The 17,665-nt window shown below is 37.6% G+C and overlaps 1 pseudogene; it reads right to left on the bottom strand.

The window, feature by feature from the left end:
* Nucleotides 1-15,372: 15,372 nt before the first annotated feature.
* LOC149248935 (DNA topoisomerase 6 subunit B pseudogene) lies at nucleotides 15,373-17,386 on the bottom strand (annotated as a pseudogene).
* Nucleotides 17,387-17,665: the final 279 nt, after the last annotated feature.

A 17,665-nucleotide genomic window follows, 5' to 3' on the forward strand; every position in this document is an offset into this window, starting at 1 on the left:
TTTGTGTGAGTGACATTTGTTGCACTTGGTCTCGTAATTTTGATATATCATGTTGCATTTCTTCCTCTTCTTCATGAGTCATGCTAGAGCTTTCAGGTTGCTTACTAGGTGTTTTCATTTTCTTTCCTCAGGGCATCAATTACCGATAATAATGCTTTACTATGCCCTTTGAATTCCTTCAAACTATTTTTTCAAACCAAGCTTATGCAAAAGTTTAAAAAAACTAGACGCCTTTTTTCACTTTGTAGGAGCTCAATATTGAATTTGATGTATCTCTGTAATTTCGGATCATCCAATTCTGAAATTGCGACCTGCAGTAGCCCTCTACGTCCTCTTTCCATTGCCACCAGTCTAATCAAATTTAGATTCTCCCAGAAAGAGTTATGCATAATCTCCCAAGATGACCTGATTATATACATTTTCAGAAGAGTGAACTTGTATGAAGTGCCACGTGTCACTGTTTTGACCTTCGGATCTAAAAATTATAACTATATTCCATCCTCTTTTTGTAACTTCTTACGAAATTTTAATCTAATGCTCAAAACAAAAGTTATGAGGATTTTCCCGAGGTCACATGTTTGGAATGTAATTCGGGAGTCTGCAAAAAAGCCAACTTCCTCAAATCATATGTCTGCAAATATAGCACGAAAAGCTCTAAAATTCGGACCCGAGGTTCCAAATGATTTCGGCCCAAATGGTTTTTTTTTAGCGTCTGAAACGTCACAGAAAAAAAGTTATAGCGCAAATGCCACGATGACCTGTTTGGAGCAGCGAAACCCTAGAATCCAAAGCTCTGATACCAAATGTTATGAAACCAGCTCACAAAAAGATAGAAAATATAGATCAACGCCTTAGAATTCAGCCTCTTCGAGGGGCAACCTCATTGACATTACATAAATGAACAATTCTTGGATGTTACAAATGACAAAACCTCCTTTCTATATATAGGAGTCTATGGGGTCACAATATAACCAAGCCGACCTAACAATAATAATATAAAGGCACAAAAATAACAATAGAGGGATTCTATGGGGCAGAGTAATAACAATATGGGGACAATAGGGGCAAAACAATATTAATAAGGGATACAACTACAATAGTAATGGGGGAATCACTAGTATTATAGGGACCTAACACACTCAATGAGGAATGGCCACCCTGCATCATCATTTGCAAATGACTATATATCATCATAATTAGACAATCCATCCTCCTTCCTTTGAGAACAAGACTCCCATTGATCTGAAAATGGGGCCTAAAGGCTTCTTATCAATCTTACAAGAACCTCTCCCACTTCCAAAGCTTATACATTCCCAAGATATTATGATTAACCAATTGCGGAATTAATAATGCTTCAAATAGGTGTATGCTTGTGTTTATTTTTAACTGTTCAACGCTTTAAATTCCGTTGTTTATGCTGATATGTAAATACATGTGACAGTAAATAATGCAACAATAAAACAAACACACAGAACAGCAATATAATATGGAGTTCACCCAAAACGCTTAGGCGATGTCTCCTTGAGCTCTAGTGAACTCGACTATGCTCTCTAGGATTATGGCAAAGTCCTTTTACAAGCTCCACGCTCAACTCCACTGGTTTACACTGAACATAATGGGCTTAGAACACCATCTTATCTGTGGCTTTGAAGCTCTTCGGCTTTCTGGCTCTAGCTCTCGACTCTGGCTCTGGCTTTGGCTCTGGCTCATGACTCGTAGCTCTGGCTCTTGGCTCTGGCTCATGCCTCTGGCTCTTGGCTCTAGCTCGTGGCTCTGGCTCTTGGCTCTAGCTCTAGATCTGGCTCTGGCTCTCGGCTCTTCGACTCTGGCTTCTCTGAGCTCTCTCTTGGCCTCTGCATGCCTCTGTAATTCGCTTGACTTCCAAGCAACTCTCTCAGCAACTTTCAGCTCTCTCGTTCACTCGCTTGACCTCCAAGTGACCCCAAAGACTCCCTCAGCTGCCTGTGCTTTCCGCTCTGCCTGTTCTCTGCCCCTCAATCGTGCTCTCTAGCTTCTTTGAGGCATTCTTCTGGCTCTACGGCTTCCTGTTCGTTTCTCTGTGCATAATCGTTCCTCTGTCTCTTCATCTGGCCCTCTGGCTTTTGGCTCTATGGCTCTGCACTTTACAAACGCATCATTGTTTATAAAATTTCCTCTTGCCGCGTGGCACAATGATCAGGGGCAGTTACAAAGGAATCAGGCCCTTTCTTTAAGCGAAAACCCAAAAATGGAACAAAATTCCAATACACAGAGATTTACCGAAAATACACTATCGGGCGCGAAATCCGAACTTCAAACATTATGAAATCGCCCCTATAAACCTTTTTAAGTTCGCCTTTTATGGTTGTTGCAAGCCCATCGTTGATCTACGTGATCTCCGATCCAACGGCTGACAGTTCGTTTTGGGTGGCTTATGTGGATGGAGATTACCCACCCGAAAAGGCGGTTTTCTCTCTCCTGCACCATGCCATGTGTCGGCCAGTGTATGGGTTTGGGCAGAGCCTGTTCAATACCACTTACCGCCTGAGGCCCGCCCGAAATCCCGCTTACCACAGAACTCCTTTGTATTTTAGTTTTATAGCATAAATGCGCTAATACACAAAAAATCCAAAAAACCCGATTTCAAATTTTATGCAATCGGGTCTATAATTCCCATCGGATCCAGTCCTTATCGGCTTATCACAATTCACATGCCCAAAGACCCTTTGTATTAGGGATCACCGATCACCCGATCTCCGATCACCTCAATCGAATCCTGATCGTTGATCTGCGCACCCGATCCAACAATCCACGCGCAATCGCACATCGCAATCACAACAGCCCGGGGGTCTTCCCTTTGACCATGCCAACCGCCGATTCGCTGATCCGCCGATCGCCGATATCACACCTCGGGTATCACATTAGCGGGGTCTATGCCTCTGCTCCTTTGATCCCCGATTGCCTCGATTGCTGATTGTCGATTATCACAATCGCTAATCATACGTCGCCTTGTCTGTGTTCTCGATATCGGGTGCAGCCTACCTCCAACCTGATATATCAAAGATTGTTGATCGGGGGTCCTTCCGCCTTTGCGTTAAGTCCACCCCTTTGCACATTTGCGATGCGATTTCCTTAAGGAGCCTTTTAGGCCATTTTTAGAAGAAATGCCTCATTTTTCAAAGGACAAAGGCAATCTTCTTTCTGCAATAACTTCTTCATCCAAAGTCCATTTTAGCCCATTCAAGTTGCAGTAGATTCAGAATGAAAAGATCTATGCAATGGGACTATTTCCAAGAGCATCCTTGGACTTTCATTTTCCTCTGTGAAGAACACTTTAGACTTAGAAGTCTATCTTAGATCCATTTTGGATCACCCATTAGGACATACAATACTTATAATCCTAGCACCAGGCAGAATCATAACGACACCTCAACTTAGGCAAGGATTTCCCTAACACTCAACTAGTGTACCCTGACAATGAATAAAATTCCTACTCTCAATCTTGACAAAATTATCCTTATCGAGGTGCCTTCGTACCCATTGTTACCCCTGGAGATAGTTCTTGGCTGCAAGGGAACTAGTGCCCAAGACATCTACAATATTGATAAAGATTTTAAAATATATGGCTAGAGAAAGAGACCATGAAAGCTACAATGATTAGTCTAGTTCAAAAGCCTATCCTTAAAAACCAGATTAGCCAAGACAAATGAGAATTACATGGATTTGAATTTAAAAGAGATGGCCAGAAGGAAAATTGAGCAAGACAAGGCTTGATCACTGAGGCACTTAAGAATCTCAATTTCTAACCCTACAGAGGAAATGATGAGAAGGACAAGGTAGATGGGTGAATGCTTGATATGGTGGAGCACTCATTAAGGGATTCAAACCAAAAGCATGAGTACCATTAATTCTAGGTAAATTCATAAATCTGATTTAAGTCAACCTACTGTTACATTACACTCATACCAATGGAAGAAAAACAACATTGAATGATAACAAACTAGAAAGGATAACAATGTTGCAACATACTCAGTGTTGGAATCAAACTAGCCTTTTATTTTAAGTTTACGAGAGATTATGTCATTACATTTTTCTCATGATTTGTAGACTCTAAACCCCTCTCAAATGTTTTCTTCAAACTTTTATTCCTACCCCTAGACTAACTACCTCCCTCCATCAGTTTCAAAACTAATTCTTGAACAATTTTAAAAATGTTTCTTTTCTACTAAGTTTTAAAAAAGGAATTAAAAATAAAAATGAGTTATTAAAATGACTCATATTTTAATATTTCAATAATCCTAGTAAAAATGGAGCCCGCACTTTATAATGCACTAGATTATGCTTTGGAATTTTAATTAAACCCACATAATACATTAAATAAAATTAAATGTGGATGTAGAACGTGGGTCTGTGGCTGTCATTATGCACATCAGCAAATCATGTGTGGTTTTGAGGAAACTAAAAACCACTTTGCTACAAGTGTCAATGGTGGTTTTGGAAAATTCATTTGACCCCTCGAAGTGAATATCAATATTCATTCTGGCGATCGGTTGTTTCCTCCATTCCACCCATTCTGAGGGTTGGCCTTTTTTTATACTCTGTGCGTTTTGCCCTGTCAGAAGTTGTTGATCTAGAGCACCATCACTGCAAGTCATTGATTAGTTGGGGCACTTTCAAATGAATTAACTAGCTTGTATTGACTTGTACTTCACTCAATTACTCACATGAGAACTTTATCTTTGTTTTGACTCTGACATATATATGCTTCTATCCACTTCAAAATGATGAGCTCGTCATCTCCTTGGCATACAAAAATGATCAAGATTGTCAATAATGAAGCGCCATCAAAACATTCAGATTAATTTCAGCAAGTGTCGAAGAAACTCTTGACCCCACATTCTTTGCAACCTCAAGTTTATCTAAGACGAGTTTGAGTCCCATTGATGCATGGAAGTTGTTCTATTTTTATTTTATTTGCATGGTTTGCAATAGAGACCTCGCCATGCAATTTCACAAACCTTCAAGCTTCTTGGTTATTTCACTTTGTATAGCATATTCAATTGTCATTTCAATATCAACCTGTTCAACATGTTGGGTGGGCTTCTCCCTCAATTTTTTTTTTTTCTGTAATCTCATGTGATGATACTCTGTTGAGTATTTCTTCATATACATGCCGTATCTTGGCTTTTTCGGCGACCTAAGTTGTACGATATCTTTTAGCACCTCATATATAGCACGTGAGTACTTGGTTAGGTTTTGTTTACGCTATTTTTGCTCGCGTACTTGTTGTTTTCTAATGATTTTTTACTTTAGTTGAACACTTATTGTTGGATAGCATCCTTGGCAGCAATAGTTATTTCTGTTATTTCATCTCCAGGGGTCTTTTTACTTACAATTCTAAAAAAACATCAATCTTATATTATGTTTGATTAATTTTATAGTTATTCTAATTGATTTGCTTCATAGAATTTGTCGTGATGACATCTGCCCCTTGTTCAAACAAAAGTGAAATGTAGTTTGCAAATCTAAATACACTGATGCCGTGCTTAACATCTCTTCTACCTAGACAGACCCTTGTCTCCACAATCAACATATGACCTTCAAAAACATGTGGACTTCCCTCATATGTTGTAACCATGTCTATATGTAGCTCTTTTATGATCCCAACTTGAAGATTGTATTCCCCTACGGGACTAAGACAATCACCACTAGGATCATCAAACTTAGATTATCGAAAGAGTTGATGAATTTGAACTATCCGTTGAGATGAAAGATATATTATAGCCATCTTAGGCATAAAATCTGGACCCATCTCACCAATTAAGCGATCAGCATAGCATTTTCTGATATTAACAAACTCATGTAGGAGAAACTTGTTGGCACATCAATTTAAATAAACACAGAATTAACACAGCAGAACAATCAAGCACATAGGAGACAATTTTTAACGTGGTTCATCCAACCAATCTGGGCTACGTCCACCAAACATAGGCATCAGGAATTTATTAATCAAATTGGAGATTACATAAAGAAATCCTCACACTCTCTTAGCAAACATCCGAATGGTTGCCTGTTATATAGCACAGAGAATCTAACAGCCTCATTAATTCCCTCACATCAAATATAGGAGGCATTAACTCCCTCCCAACAACCTGGAGTTAATCTAGGACCTGAATTCCTATTGTTGTCACCAGCTGAGATTTTTCCTATTTCATTACAAACAGAAAATCTCAACAATCTCCACCTTGACAACAATTCGCCTGATGCCCTGTTATTATTATTTTATCTTTTCTGCAAGCCAAGAGAAGCCAAACACCAGCGTAGCTTCTCCAACAAAACTGGTTTCGTGAACATGTCTGCACAGTTCTCCTTTGTATGCACCTTTTCAAGAGAGACTCCTCTTTCAGTGATAACCTGTCTTACAAAATGATATTTGATTGGAATATGCTTTGATTTACTATGATAGGCCGGATTCTTAGCCAAATGTATTGCACTTTGACTGTCACAAAGTAACCTGATGTTGTCCTGTAACCTACCAAACTCACCAAGCAAACCTTTCAACCAAACCGCCTCTTTGCAAGCATGAGAAGCAGCAATGTATTCTGCTTCAGTAGTGGATAAAGCAACAATATTCTGTAGCTTTGACATCCAGCTTATAGCTCCACCTGCAAGAGTAAAGACGTACCCTGAAGTTGATCTTCTCTTATCCAAATCACCTGCAAAATCGGAATCAACATATCCGCAAACAAATTCACTACTCTTATTGTAAGAAATACAATAACTACTTGTGCCTCTCAAGTACCGAAGCACCCATTTCACTGCTGACCAGTGTTCTTTACCCGGATTTGCCATGTACCTACTGACAACCCCAACTGCATGTGAAATATCTGGTCGAGTACAAACCATCACATACATTAAACACCCTACTACATTGGCATATGGAATTCGAGACATATAATCCTTTTCTTCATCTGTATTAGGACATAAACTCGAAGAAAGCTTAAAATGGGAAGCTAAAGGGACTGACACAGGCTTCACATTATTCATACCAAACCTCAAAAGTATTTTCTCAACATACTTCTGTTGTGATAGCCACAGCTTACCATTACTCCTGTCTCTGAAAATCTCCATGCCCAAAATCCATCTTGCGGCTCCTAGATCTTTCATATCAAACGTCCTTGCCATCTGAGTCTTCAACCTGTTGATTTCTTCAATGCTTTTGCTTACTAAAAGCATATCATCAACATACAACACTAAGATAATGAACATGCCATTATTTAACTGCTTAAAATAAACACAATGATCATATTCACTTCTTACATATTTCTGACTCAACATGAAAGAATCAAACTTCTTATACCACTGCCGAGGCGACTGCTTCAGGCCATATAATGACTTCTTGAGCCTGCAGACAAATTTCTCATTGCGATGCTGAACAAACCCTTCCGGTTGTTCCATATATATTTCCTCATCTAAATCACCATGTAGAAATGCAGTCTTAACATCTAACTGCTGCAACTCTAAATCAAACAAAGCCACTAATGCTAACACAATTCTAATTGAAACAATTTTAACCACTGGTGAAAATATCTCATGAAAGTCTATGCCAGCTTTCTGAGAAAACCCTTTTGCAACCAGTCTCGCTTTGTACCTGTCTTCCGTATCATTCACACCCCATTTCAGCTTGTACACCCACTTGCATCCCATAGTTTTCCTGCCTTGGGGAAGTTCAACCAGATCCCACGTGCCATTCTTACCTAAGGCCATCATTTCTTCCTTCATAGCTGCTTTCCACTTGTCACTATTTGAACCTTCTACAGCTTCCTGATAACACAAAGGTTCATCATCATTAGCGATCAAAGCAACTGAAGTAACATGATCATCATACCTTCTCGGAGGGCGTTTGATCCTTGTAGACCTCCTTAAGAATGTTTCTGGTGCTTCCACAATTGGCTGTCTATCATCTGTAGGAATTTCTTCATGATCGCCATCTGAGACCTGTTCATGTCCTCCATCTGAACCCTGTTCATAATCTGATTCTGAAACCTGTTCATGACTAGAATCTGAACTATGGTCGTTATGACTATCATTAGATATGCTGTCAAACTGAATATGCTGGAAATCAGATACATCATCCTGTTTCAATCTTCTATCTACATCTAACTGTACAAGAGAGGATTCATTAAACTTTACATCTCTGTTGATGATGATTTTGCGGGTAGTAGGATCCCACAATCTATATCCCTTTGTTCCATCACCATACCCAACAAGGATATACCTTTTAGACTTTGGATCTAATTTAGTTCGCTGATGTTTAGGCACTAGAGCATATGCATCACAACCAAACACTCTGAGTTTAGAATAGTCACAAGGGTGTCCTTTCCATACCTCTTGCGGAACCTTGCAGCCTATCGCCGTTGATGGAGATCGGTTTATCACATAACAAGCTATTGCCACCGCTTCCGTCCACAACTCTTTTGGCAACCCGGCATTACTCAGCATACACCTTGCTCTCTCTAGAAGAGTCCTGTTCATGCGTTCAGCAACTCCATTCTGCTGAGGAGTATAAACCGTGGTCTTATGTCTCTCGATCCCTGCATCCTTGCAATAGCTGTCAAACTTCTTGGAGGAAAACTCACCACCATTGTCAGTTCTTAAACATTTTATAGTTCTACCAGTGTTGTTTTCTACCAATGCTCTAAATTGCTTGAAAACTGTAAAAACATCAGACTTCTTTTTCAACATGTAGACCCATACTTTCTGAGAAAAGTCATCAATAAACGATACAAAATATGACGAGCCACCATATGACGCTGTAGGGGCCGGACCCCAAACATCTGAATGAATATAATCAAGTATCCCTTTACTAGTATGTTTGCCTGTTTTAAACTTTTGTTTACTTTGTTTTCCAAACAAGCAATGTTTACAGAAATCTAATTTTCCAGATCTTAGATTAGGAAGTAACTTTCGGTCAGCCAAAATTTTCAATCCTCTTTCACTCATATGCCCCAATCTTTGATGCCATAAGTGAATGGAACTACTGTCATGTTCAGACACAGACACATGATCTGACCCAGTTCTACCTTCTAACTGAAATAGATTTCCCACTTTCTTAGCTTTCATAACTAGTAAGATGCCTTTATAAATTTTCATTACTCTACCTTGAATTACAGTTTTATATCCATTTGAATCAAGTGCTCCTAATGAAATCAAATTTTTCCTTAAATCTGGTACATGCCTCACATCAGTTAATATTTTTGTTGTCCCATCAAACATTTGCAGTTGTATGCTCCCAATTCCCACAATATTACATGTTACATCATTACCCATGTACACAACACCATCATCAATTGATTTATATGTTTTAAACCAATCTTTATGAATACACATGTGGTTAGATGCCCCGGAATCTAACAACCAATGTTGATCATGTTTTGAAATATTAACTGACAATACCTCATCACTCATACCTGAACCGGATACTGAACCTGTATCTGTGGTGTTGGCTTCCTTCTTTTCTGTCGAAGAACCTTCTTTAGCAGCCTGCTTTCGCTTCCAGCAATCCTTTTTCAGATGTCCAGCCTTGCCACAATGCCAGCACTTCACCTTGGGCTTCTTTCCTTTGGACTTTGAGCGAGAGTTGCTATGCTTTCCTCCGGAGTGTCTCTCTCGTGAGCGACCTCTGGCCATCATTACCTCTGATGTAGAGGTGTCTGCATTCGACCTCTTCCTCGTCTCCTCAGCCAACAAGGCTCCAACAACATCGTCAAACTCAAGGATATCTGATGTACTAAAGCTTATGGAAGTAACAAAGTGATCCCAAGATTCGGGCAATGAACATAATAGAGTTATTGCCTTATCCTCTTAATCAAATTTCACATCTAGACTGTCTAATTGCACCAATAAGGTATTAAAAACATTCAGGTGATCAGCAATTGAGGTACCTTCTTTCATCCGCAAACCATAAAGCTGCCGCTTCAGGAGAATCCGATTTGTCAAAGATTTCGTCATATAGAGCTTCTCAAGCTTCGTCCACAGGCCTGCGACGGTTTTCTCTGACACAATGTTGAACAGAACATCGTCCGCCAGACATAACCGAATTGCGCTCAGAGCTCTATCGTCCATCTCATCCCATTCATCCTCCGTCATGGAAGGAGGCCTTTTGTTTTTCCCCAACAGTGCTTTTGCCACACCTTGTTGAACCAGCAGATCGTGCATCTTCACCTTCCAGATCTCAAAATTATTCTTGCCATTAAATTTCTCAATCTCAAAACGGGCACTTTGAGTTTTTGCCATTTTGTATCAGCAAAAAAAAACAAACACACAGTAATCTCCAATATCCAACCAGCAATAAAAAAAAAATTGCCTATGCCTTTAAAACAAAATATCTTCCCTGCTTCTGGCTCAACAAATCTGCAATATGCGCAATTATTTGTAAACTTGTACAAATAAAAAAACCTACATATAAACCTGCGCAATTATCTTTAACCTGGCATTTGTGCAGAAAACGCAAGATTCACCGTTTGACAATGATACATGCGTAAGGCGTTGATATTACAGAACCTTTCCTTGTGCTTTCAATCTAACGATCAAGCATGCAAAGCACAGCAATTTCAATGACTCTTCTACGGTGTCCGGAATGAGAGGCATAGAAATCAGAAATTTATTAATAATACCAACAACCTTTTCCAACGAAATCCAAAGAAATCCTCTGATGACCAAACGATCGTATAACTGTTAATAATGTAAAACAAACATTTGTCTTACAATCAATATTCCAGCGCTGTCCCAATCAATATTCCAGCGCTGTCCCAATCAACAGGTTTCATTGTTTTATGGAATTCGGGCAAATGAAAAAGAACGCGCAGGGGCACAAACATACGAATGACATTCGGTCATATGCACCAGCAATATAATAAAACACCAGCAATGTTCTTACGCATACGCATCAGCAATTTTAAAAAACACGCACCAGCCATATGTAACAGCACCAGCTATGTAATTACGCAGCATGCCCCACGGAAAACTAAAAAACATACCAGGTCAACACGCATTCACGCATCCGCTTCTGAACGCATTCACACGGAGTCACGCACCAACAGCTCTAGCAACCAGAGAAAAAATTCTCCACGCCAGCAACAGCAGCGCTCCAGCAACACCTGCGCTCTACCTCCAAACAGTGCAGCTCCAGCACAGCCAGCGCTCCAGGCAGCACCTCCAACATGCTCTGATACCAATTGTTGGTACAGGTGCACAGCAATTTAAATAAACACAGAATTAACACAGCAGAACAATCAAGCACATAGGAGACAATTTTTAACGTGGTTCACCCAACCAATCTGGGCTACGTCCACCAAACATAGGCATCAAGAATTTATTAATCAAATTGGAGATTACATCAAGAAATCCTCACACTCTCTTAGCAAACATTTGAATGGTTGCCTGTTATATAACACAGAGAATCTAACAGCCTCATTAATTCCCTCACATCAAATATAGGAGGCATTAACTCCCTCCCAACAACTTGGAGTTAATCTAGGACCTGAATTCCTATTGTTGTCACCAGCTGAGATTTTTCCTATTTCATTACAAACAGAAAATCTTAGCAAAACTGAATAAGGTTATACTTTGTTGTCTCTGAAATAATGCACTTGATAAGTAATAGATCTACAATATAAGGATAATATTTTGTTTCAATAATTACTAGAGACATCACATTTGTCCTTCGTGCAAATCGTATTGTGACATTCTTCTCTATTGTCGCTGAAATTTATCAGAATAGAAACTAAGCATATGGTGTTATTACAACGATTTGGCACACATATTATATTATCTTTGAACGATAATTTGTCCAATTTACTTCGGTTGTAACTTGAATTTATGCTCCATTCCATTTATCGTTGTCAACGCACCCCAAAAGTCTGACAATTTTTTTGGAGGAAATGCACAGAAATGCTTTATTATTTTCGTTGTCTCCAACATATTGGTCGCCTCTTCTTCAGTTAAATCTCACCCTAGAATATTCATGGAAACCTTCAAAGTACGTATTCCCTAGCACTTCCATTGTCCTACAATATTAATGTTAATGTTAATTGAACCGGTCTCATCATTTTCCCTCCATGAAGTTTATGATAGATCATTTGTTATTGTCACAGTGCCATGAGACCCCATTTCCTTCAAGCATTTTGTTGAACACTCGACATGCATCATTGTGAATTATAGAGATATAAAAATGTTTGCAGTAAAGTATTCAAGCCACTAAATTCATGTCATAAAATCATGTGGCTAGAATATCACTACAAGCTATTGCACTAGACTAATGTAATTAACAATACACCAACAGATATAACTGCACCATGCATCTATCCCATAATGGCTACCTCTATTTTATTGGAAGCGTATTTTAGAATTAAAGTGAAAAAATAATTCTAGTTTCACATTACCACCATGCGATGGATAATAAATCATCATGGAAGATTATTAGAGTATGCGAAACTGCAACATCAGAGTATATTTTCCATCAATCATATGACAATTCATTTCTGACTTCCGAACATTACAATATCAAGAAAAGTATACGAGGCAAAATTCCTTGAGCTCGCATGTACGTGCCCTGTTATTCACAATAAATCTGTTAGTTTTTTTATTATTTTTGTTTATGCCCTTAAATATACCCTTGTTCAGATGGTATTTTCATAGAGAATACCCTCCAAGAGTATACTGAAAACTTCAACACCTTCACCCATTCCTCTTCTTGCATTGAGAATCTTCCACGTTGTTACTACTATTGTAATGTTTATCAGGCATCACGTTCAATGTTTATCAGGCATCACGTTCTCCTCCACTTTTAGCTTGTCTTCATATTTAATTTCTTTAGTTGTTGCATGTATCTAACCTTTCTGCATATATTTAATTCCCTTAGTTGTTGAATATATGTAATTTGAAAAAAAATTATCATTTTCACCTTGCAGGATTTAGTACAACATCAGCTCCAACTAGGGACAATGTATTTCTTGCAAAATACTGAGAAATGTAGACCAGTAGCCTGGTTGGGCATGAAGTCAAAATCTTAAAACCTTGAAATTTGTAATCTCTCTTAAACTTGTTTTAAAAATGTTGAACTGAAAGCTATGAAAACTAAAACATAAATTCTCATTGGTTGAGCTTATTTATGTACAAGATTCCTATTTTAGAACAATGATGAATTCAATCAAGTGAAATCGACCTTCCAACAACACCATGATAGCTTAAGGGTGTTGGATCTTATACCACTCTGTTTTTAGATTTTGAAAATAAGAATGGGTGTGGATGACATAAATTCTTCAGATGGAAAACTTAATACATATCCCAATAGTGACATTTGTTGCTGACAAAAGAAAGTTTCCATGTAGTCTACTACAATATCATAAAAAGCATGAGAGAAAAAATTAGCCGCTTCAATTTCTTGAATAATTTCCTTGCATATGTAGTTTTGCAAAGGGAAACTACTCTCACTTCTTGGTTATTCAACTTTGAGCTCTTCTTGAAGGGATTGTTGTTGGTCATCTTCTTCCCACTTGCTTGTGAGTAAATTATTTTGAAAATTTGCAACAACCTCCTCCCCGAATCATATGAGTCATAAATTGGAGAATCTTTTGAAAGCCCCAACTCTTCCTCTAAATCATAAGAAAAAAAAATAGAGGCACTAAAAAAATATACAAGATAAGACATATGAATGTTGGTTTGTAACTCAAAAATTTCTTCGCTACTTGAAGAAAATTTGTCATAAGAGAATGAAGGGGCCGTCGTTTTAAAAACCTAGAAAAAACGCCCAAAGAGAAGCAAACTGGTGAAATTTTACATCCAATGATTGGTTATTGTCACCTTCAAGAATCAGTTATTAATTTTCAAATAAAACCCAAGGAATAGATCAATTCAATCCACGGAAACGACACCAATTGATTGTGAGGGAACCAGTGCCTAAGAAATCTACAAGATTGATAAATATTTTAAAATTTATGGCCAGAGAAAGAGAAAGAGACCACGAAAGATGCAATAATTAGTCTAGTTCAAAAACCTATCTTTAAAACCCAGATTAGCCAATAAAAATGAGAGTTGAAGGGTTTTGAATTTAAAATAGACAGCTAAAAGCAAAAATGAGCAAGATAGGGCTTGATCACTAAGGCACTTAAGAATCTCAATTTCTAACCTTGCAAAGGAAATGATGAAAAGGACAAGACACATGGGTGAATGCCTGATATGGTGGAGCACTCGTTAAGGGATTTAAACCAAAAGCATGAGTACCATTAATTCTAGGTAAATTCATTAATCTTATTGAAATCAACCTACTGCTACATTACATTCATACCAGTAAAAGAAAAACAACATTGAATGATAACAAATTAGAAAGATGAACAATGTTGCAATGTACTCAATGTTAGAATTAAACTCAGCTTCTACTTTCAATTTCTGAGAGATTTTATATTTTTCTCATGATTTGCATACTTTGAACCCCTCTCAAGTGTTTTCTTTAGACTTTTGTTCCTGCCCCTATACTAACTATCTCGATCAGTTTCGAAACTGATTCTTGAAACAATTATAAAACTGTTTCATTTTTACTAATTAAAAAAAAAGGAATTACATATAAAAATGAGTAATTAAAATAACTCATATTTTAATAGTTTAATAAGCCTATTAAAAATGGAGCCGACACTTTATAAAACTTTACAGTGCATGCTTTGGACTTTTAATTAGACCCACATAATATGTTAAATAAAATTAATTGTGGATGTAGAACTTGGGTTTGTGGTTGTCATTATGTACATCAACAAACCATGTGTGGTTTTGAAGAAGCTAGAAACCACTTTGCGACAGGTCCCAGTGGTGGTTTTGGAAAATTCACTTTTCCCCTCAAAGTGAATATCAGCTGTCGATCTAGCAATCCGTTGTTTCCTCCTTTCTACCCATTCTAAGGGGTGGCCTCCTTTTTAATCTTTGTGCGTTTTACCCTGTCGGAATTTGTTGATCTGGAGCACCGTCACTGCGAACTTCCGATTAGTTGGGGAACGCATAAGAGAATTAACTAGCTTGTGTTGACTTACTTCACTCAATTACTCATATCAGAAATTTATCTTTGTTTTGGCTATGACATATATATGCTTTTACCTGCTTCATAATGATAGGCTCACCGTCTTCTTGGCATATGAAATTGATCAATATTTTCAATAATGGAGCACTATCAAAATATCCAGATTAATTTCAACAAGTGTCGAAGCAACTCTTGAATCCATGTTCTTTGCAACCTAGATTTTATCTAAGATGTGTTCCAGTCCCGTTGATGCATATAATTTTTTCTAATTTTATTTTAATTACAGGGTTTACAATAGAGACCTTGCGATGCAATTTCACAAACCTTCAAGCTTCCAGGGTTATTTTACTTTGTGAAGCATATTCAAGTGCCATTTCAATATTAACATGTTCAACATGTTGGGCGGGCTTCTCCTTCAAGGTTGTTTCTTTAATCTCACGTGATGATACTCCATTGAGTATTTCTTCATATACATCTCCATATCTTGGATTTTTTGGTGACCTAAGTTGTACGATATATTTTAGCACCTCATATATAGCACGTGAAGTACATGGTCAAGTTTCGTTAACGCTCTTGTCGCTCACATACTTGTTGTTTTCTAATGATTTTTTACTTCAGCTGAACACTCATGGTTGGATAGCACCCTTGAAACTAGTAGTTATTCCTGTTATGTCCTCCAATATATTATTTCTTGAAAGGGGTCTTTGTACTTACAATTTTCACAAAAACACCAATCTTATCTTGTATCTGATTAATTTTATAACTATTCCAATCGATATGCTTCACAACAGTCATCGTGATGGCATCTTCCCCTTGTTCAAAGAAAAGTGGATTGTGGTTTGAAAATATAAATACATTGATGCCTTGCTTAACATCTCTTCTACCTAGACATACCCCCACCTCCACAATAAATGGATGACCTTCAAAAACATGTGGACTTCCCTCATATGTTGCAACCATGTCTAGATGTAGTTATTTTATGATCCCGTGACAAAGATTATTTTCCCCTATAGGACTAAGAAAATCACCACTAGGATCATCAAACTTAACTTACCAAAAGATTTAATGGATTTGAACTATCTATTGAGATGAAAGAGATCCTACAACCATCTTGGGCATAAAATCCGAACCCATCTCACCAATTAAGCGATCAACATAGCATTTGTTGATATTAACAAACTCATGTTTTAGAAACTAGATAAGGTTTTGCTTCGATGTCTCTGCAATAAGGCGCTTGATAAGTAATAGATCTACAACAGAACGATAATAGTTTGTTTCAATAAGTACTAGAGGCATCATATTTGTCCTTCATGCAAATCTTATTATGATATTCTTGTCTCTTGTTGTTGAAATGTATATATATGGTTTTATTACATCGTTTTGGTGCACATACTTTATTATCTCTGAATGAAATGTTTTCCAATTTCCTTCAATTGTAACTTGAATTTATTCTCCATTTAATTTATCATTGTCAACGCACCCCAAAATTTTGACAACTGATTCAGAGAAAATCCACAACAATGCTTTATTAATGTCGTTGTCCCTAGGATATTAATCACCTCTTCTTCAGATAAATTATGCCCTAGAATTTTCATGGAAACCTTCGAAGTCCATATTCCCTGGCATCGGTATTGGTCCATGATATTATTGTTAATGTTAATTGAAATCTCATCATTGTCCTTCATAAATTTAAAGATAGATAATTTGTTCTGGTTGCAGTGCCATGAGAACCCATTTTGTTTAATCATTCAGGTGAACACTCAGCATGCATCATTGCGAATTCTGGAGTGATATGAAAATGTTTGCAGTAGAGTCTTCACGCCACTACATTCATGTCATAAAAGCTTGTGGCTAGGAGCTCACTACAAGCCATTGCACTAGTCTAATGTGATCAACAATACACCAACATATAAGGTTCTGAATCATGTCTCTGCAACAAGGCACTTGATAAGTAATAGATCTAGAACAGAAGGATAATAGTTCGTTTCAATAAGTACTAGAGGCATCACATATTTCCTTCGTGCAAAATCTTATTGTGACATTCTTGTCTGTTGTTGCTGAAACGTATCATAATAGAAATTGAGCATATCATTTTATTATGTCGTTTTGGCACACATACTATATTATATTTGAATGATAAGTTGTCCAATTTCCTTCAATTGTAACTTGAATTTCTACTCCATTCCATTTTTCATTATCAACACACCCCAAAAGTCTGACCACTGATTCAAAGAAAATGCACAACGATGCTTTATTATTGTCATTGTCTCCAGCATATTGATCGCCTCTTCTTCAAATAAATCTCGCCTTAGAATCTTCATAGAAACCTTTGAAGTCCATATTCACTGACACTACCATTGGTCCACAATATTATAGTTAATGTCAATTGAACGGTCTCATTATTTGTCCTCCATGAATTTTATGATAGATAATTTGTTTAGGTTGTAGTGCCATGAGAACCCATCTTGTTCAAGCATTCATTTGAACACTCGGTGTGCATCATTGCAACTTCCAAGAGTTATATAAAAATGTTTGCAGTAAACTCTTCATGCCACTACATTCATGTCATAAAATCTTGTGGCTAGGATCTCACTACAAGCCATTGCACCGGTCGAATGT

This window comes from Pinus tabuliformis, chromosome 7 (genome assembly GCF_031772625.1).
Source record: "Pinus tabuliformis cultivar Carrire ecotype Pingquan chromosome 7, CPIR1, whole genome shotgun sequence".
Classification (NCBI taxonomy): domain Eukaryota; kingdom Viridiplantae; phylum Streptophyta; class Pinopsida; order Pinales; family Pinaceae; genus Pinus; species Pinus tabuliformis.